This window comes from Notamacropus eugenii, chromosome 7, assembly GCF_028372415.1.
Source record: "Notamacropus eugenii isolate mMacEug1 chromosome 7, mMacEug1.pri_v2, whole genome shotgun sequence".
In the NCBI taxonomy this organism is placed as follows: domain Eukaryota; kingdom Metazoa; phylum Chordata; class Mammalia; order Diprotodontia; family Macropodidae; genus Notamacropus; species Notamacropus eugenii.
Genome location: NC_092878.1, coordinates 73259598 through 73264369, shown reverse-complemented (window position 1 = coordinate 73264369; position 4772 = coordinate 73259598). Strand labels below are relative to the sequence as shown.

Genomic DNA, 4772 nt, shown 5'->3' with positions numbered 1-4772 from the left:
GGCCTGAAAGAAAACATTGTGTCTGCTTTGATGCTTGTAATCCCCTGAAGTCTCACCTCCACTTAGAAAGACTCCAGAGCTGATTGTCTACCATGAATAAAGAATTATGTTCATATTCTCAGCCCTTATCCTAGCTTAGGTTCCCATACGTGGGGAAGTCCAGAACCAGCAGTTCTTAATTGGTCTCGCTTTTAAATGGGTATTTTGGTATGAAGCACAAGAGTCCAGCTTCTTTGGACAAGCAACATAAATCCTAAAGAGCACATAGATGGCCTATAGGTTAAGGTTGCAGATGGCATTAATGGAGGCAGTACCTTTTGGTCCAGAATGGCAGTCATATTCAGCATAAGAAACAGAAAGAAAGCTGAGAAGTCATTTCTCCCCTCCCTTATTGAAAAGCTACAAGTTGTCAAGGCATTCCAATGTAAGAATTCTCATCAAGGTCGAGATCTTTTAGGTGAGACAGTGGCCCAACATCTCCTTTCCACAGGAAGAAGGCTTTCAAGTGGGAAAAGAAGACCTGGGTCATGTCTCTACAGTTCTGGCATTATTTAATCTTTTCAGCCAGATGAAGGAATGGCTGATTAGGATCACCTCACAAGCGAGCCAACCAGTTCTCTGAAAATGGAATGGTTAATTGAATGGGGAAAGAAAGTTTACATTTACCTTGTGGCTGACTTGTGATATACCTTTGGTGTCTGGTCAGAAAGAGATAAGTAGCCCTCTGTCCATTGGGTCTTATCTTGTTAATTTAGTAACCTGGGACAAAGGATCAGACTGTGAGATTGTTTCTTCTACAGTGTGAATGACTCTCCTGGTATCTTTCCTCCCCTTGTGTACTAAATAGGGTTTTATCTTATCATATAGATCCGTCTAATTTCTTAGTGAAGCTCTTGGCTCACTCCCTGAAAGTGCTCTTCTAGTAAAATAGTAATTTTTACATTCAATGCTAGGAGATATCAACTCTTCCTATTCAACTGACCCTGAGCCCTCTGTCTACATGTATATAATCCCTCCAACTACCCAAATACCGAGAAAAGTCTCAATAATCACAAATATTATCTTTCTATGTAGGAATGTATACAGTTCAAATTTAGTAAGTCCTTTATGATTTCCCTTTCCTGTTTATCTTTTATTGCTTCTTTTGATTCCTATATTTGAAAGTCAAACTTTCTCTTCAGCTCTGGTCTTTTCATCTGGAATGCTTGAAAGTACTCTATTTTATTGAATAACTATTTTTTCCCTGAAGTGTTATACTCAGTTTTCCTGGGTAGGTGATTCTTCATTTTTTTGTTAGATTAATAACATCTTCATTTTTAAAAACGATTACAAAGTACAGGGAGGAGAGGGAAACAGAAACCTCTACTGTCACACCAAACAAGACCAGAATGCTCTCTCTCCCTTGGACAACCACTTAGGATAAACCACAAATCAAACCTCTTTTGGGCTGAGGTACTTTGCTCCCTTCTGAGAGGGCAAGTGAAAGGAAAGGGAAATGGGACCATATAATGGCTAAGTTTCTTTGGCAGGTCTCCTCAGTCACTATAGATATTGTGGAGGCCTCTCCAGTATCTCCAAATGCAGTGTTGTCTTCTCTCTGCCCCTCCCATGGATTATTTCTTGGTTGTTTTGCTGATCAAGGCCATTCTCTATTTGTGAGCCTCTGTAGTGCAGGCCTTTTTGTAGGGTCTGATTTCTTCTGAACCAAAACCTGGGATCCACATGTTCCATTGGATCTCTAAATGCAGTTAGACATCTTTGACCTCTAAATTGTTAGATTTTCGATGCTGGGCCAATTGGCAACCTGCCGTCACAACACTCTCGATGAAGTCATCAGCAGTCTGTAGCAGTATCTCTTCCACATCTTCATCCAGCTGTTCATTGGGATCTACTTCTCTAACCAGGTCCTGCAATTTCTTCTTGGTTAAAACCTGATTGCTCTCTAGATTAAGATGCCCTTCTGCCCCTGGGGGGTCTGGCATCTTTCTCATTGTGGTACTGTTGGCCATGGACCCCTGAGGGGGGCATGTTGGAAGGTTCTGGTTTTATGGATGAAAATTTAGAGAGATTGATCAGGGCTGAGGGGCCAAACTGATTCATAATCTGTTGGGCTTTAGCCTTCAGTTCATGGAGCTTCTCAAGGTCCTGTTTTTTTTTTGGGGGGGGGAATTGTGGGGACCTAGGCCAATCAACCTCCCCTCAGTCTTATCTGTCTATGATCCCCAGGCTCCCAGCCAGCACAAACTTGCACTCCCAACTGCCAGGTCTGACTGGTGTGATTCTTCATTTTAGTACTACCTCCTTTGACTTCTGGAATGTCTTATTCCAAGCCCTTCCATCTTTTAATATAGAATCTGTAAGATCTTGTGTTATCTTGATTGTATTTCCACAATAATCGAATCCTTTCTTTCTGGCTATTTTCAATATTTTCTTCTTGAACTGGGAACGCTGGCATTTGGCTTCAATATTCCTAGGAGTTTTTCATTTCTGATCTCTTTCCAGAGGTGACTGGTGATTTCTTTTAATATTTATTTTACTCTCTGGTTCTATAATATCAGGGTAATTTTCCTTGATAATTTCATGGAAGATGATGTCTAGGCTTTTTTTTTATTTTTTTTATTTTGTAATGTTTAACAATCACTGCCATACAATTGAGATTTTATCCCTCCCCACCTACCCTTCACTACCCCCCTCCCTCCCCACGACTGCATACAATTCTGTATAGATTCTACATATACTTTCCTATTGAGTATATTTTCACTATAGTCATGCTATGTAGTCAGACTAAGATAAATGAAAGAAATCGTATAACAAATCAGAACATGATACACAAACACATACACGTACACAAACATGATCTGCTACAATATGTGAGTGACTTCCATATTTCTCCCTCTGAGTGTGGCAGGCATTTTGCCTTGAGATCCTCCATTGGGATTTTTTTTTTTTTTTTTGGTAAGAAGTTCTTGTGTTATAACACAAATCTAAGTCTACCAGAAAAAACTCTCACACACTGTGGTTGTTGCTGTGCATAAAGTTCTCCTGGTTCTGCTCCTTTCACTCAGCATCAGGTCATATAAGTCCTTCCAGGCCTCTCTGAAGTCTTCTTGTTCATCATTTCTTATGGCACAATAGTACTCCATTACATTCATATACCATAATTTATTCAGCCATTCCCCAATTGATGGACATCCTCTTGACTTCCAGTTTTTGCCAACTACATAGAGTGCTGCTATAAATATTTTTGTACATGTGGGACCCTTTCCCATTTTTATGATCTCTTGGGAATACACTCCTAGTGGCGATATTGCTGGGTCAAAGGGTATGCACATTTTTGTAGCCCTTTGGGCATAGTTCCAAATTGCTCTCCAGAATGGTTGGATGCGCTCGCAGCTCCACCAACAATGAATTAGTGTTCCAACTTTCCCACATCCTCTCCAGCATTTATCATTTTCTTGTTCTGTCATGTTTGCCAATCTTATAGGTGTGATGTGGTACCTCAGAGTTGTTTTGATTTGCATCTCTCCAACCAATACTGATTTAGAGCATTTTTTCATATGATTATAGATAGCTTTAATTTCTTCCTCTGAAAATTGCCTGTTCATATCCTTTGACCATTTATCAATTGGGGAATGACTTGTATGATTATACATTTGGATCAGTTCTCTATATATTCTAGAAATGAGGCCTTTATCCGCGAGCTTAGCTGTAAAAATTCTTTCCCAATTTACTACATCCCTCCAGATTTTGGCATTGGGTTTGGTTGTGCAAAAACTTCTCAGTTTAATGTAATCAAAGTTATCCATTTTGCATTTCATAATGCATTCTATCTCTCCTTTAGTAAAGAATTCTTCCCTTCTCCATAGATCTGATAAATACACTCTTCCTTGCTTCTCCAGTTTATTCATGGTATCAATCTTTATACCTAAATCATGTACCCATTTGGACTTTATTCTTGTGTACGGTGTCAGGTATGGGTCTATGCCTAATTTCCACCACACTGTTATCCAGTTTTCCCAGCAATTTTTGTCAAACAATTAGTTCTTATCCCAGAAGCTGGGGTCCTTGGGTTTATCAAACAGAAGGTTGCTATATTCCTTGCCTACTGCATCTTGAGTGCCAAGTCTATTCCACTTGTCTACCTCTCTGTTTCTTAGCCAATACCAAGTGGTTTTGATAATTGCTGCTTTATAGTACAGTTTGAGGTCTGGTAGCGCTAGGCCACCTTCCCAAGCATTTCTTTTCATTAGTCCCTTTGATATTCTGGACCTTTTGTTTTTCCAAATGAATTTTGATATTATTTTGTCCAGCTCTAGAAAGTAATTGTCTGATAGTTTAATTGGTATGGCACTAAATAAGTATATGAATTTGGGTAGAATTGTCATTTTTATTATATTAGCACGGCCTACCCATGAGCAACTAATGTTTTTCCACTTGCTTAAATCTGACTTTATTTGTGCAAAAAGTGTCTTGTAATTGTGTTCATATAATCCCTGGGTTTGTTTTGGCAGGTAGACTCCTAAGTACTTTATACTGTCTACCCTAACTTTAAATGGGATTTCTCTTTCTATCTCTTGCTGTTGGACTTTGTTGCTAATATATAGGAATGCAGAAGATTTGTGTGGGTTTATTTTGTACCCTGCAACTTTGCCAAAGTTGTTTATTAATTCTAGTAATTTTTTACTTGAATCTCTGGGATTCTCTAGGTAAATCATCATATCATCTGCAAAGAGTGATAACTTAGTTTCTTCTTTGGCTATTTTAATTCCTTG

The 4772-nt window shown here is 39.0% G+C and overlaps 1 pseudogene; it reads right to left on the bottom strand.

Annotated features, from left to right (window-relative positions):
* Nucleotides 1–1613: 1613 nt before the first annotated feature.
* On the bottom strand, nt 1614–2100 carry LOC140514286 (transcription initiation factor TFIID subunit 12 pseudogene; annotated as a pseudogene).
* Between the last annotated feature and the right edge of the window lie 2672 nt (nt 2101–4772).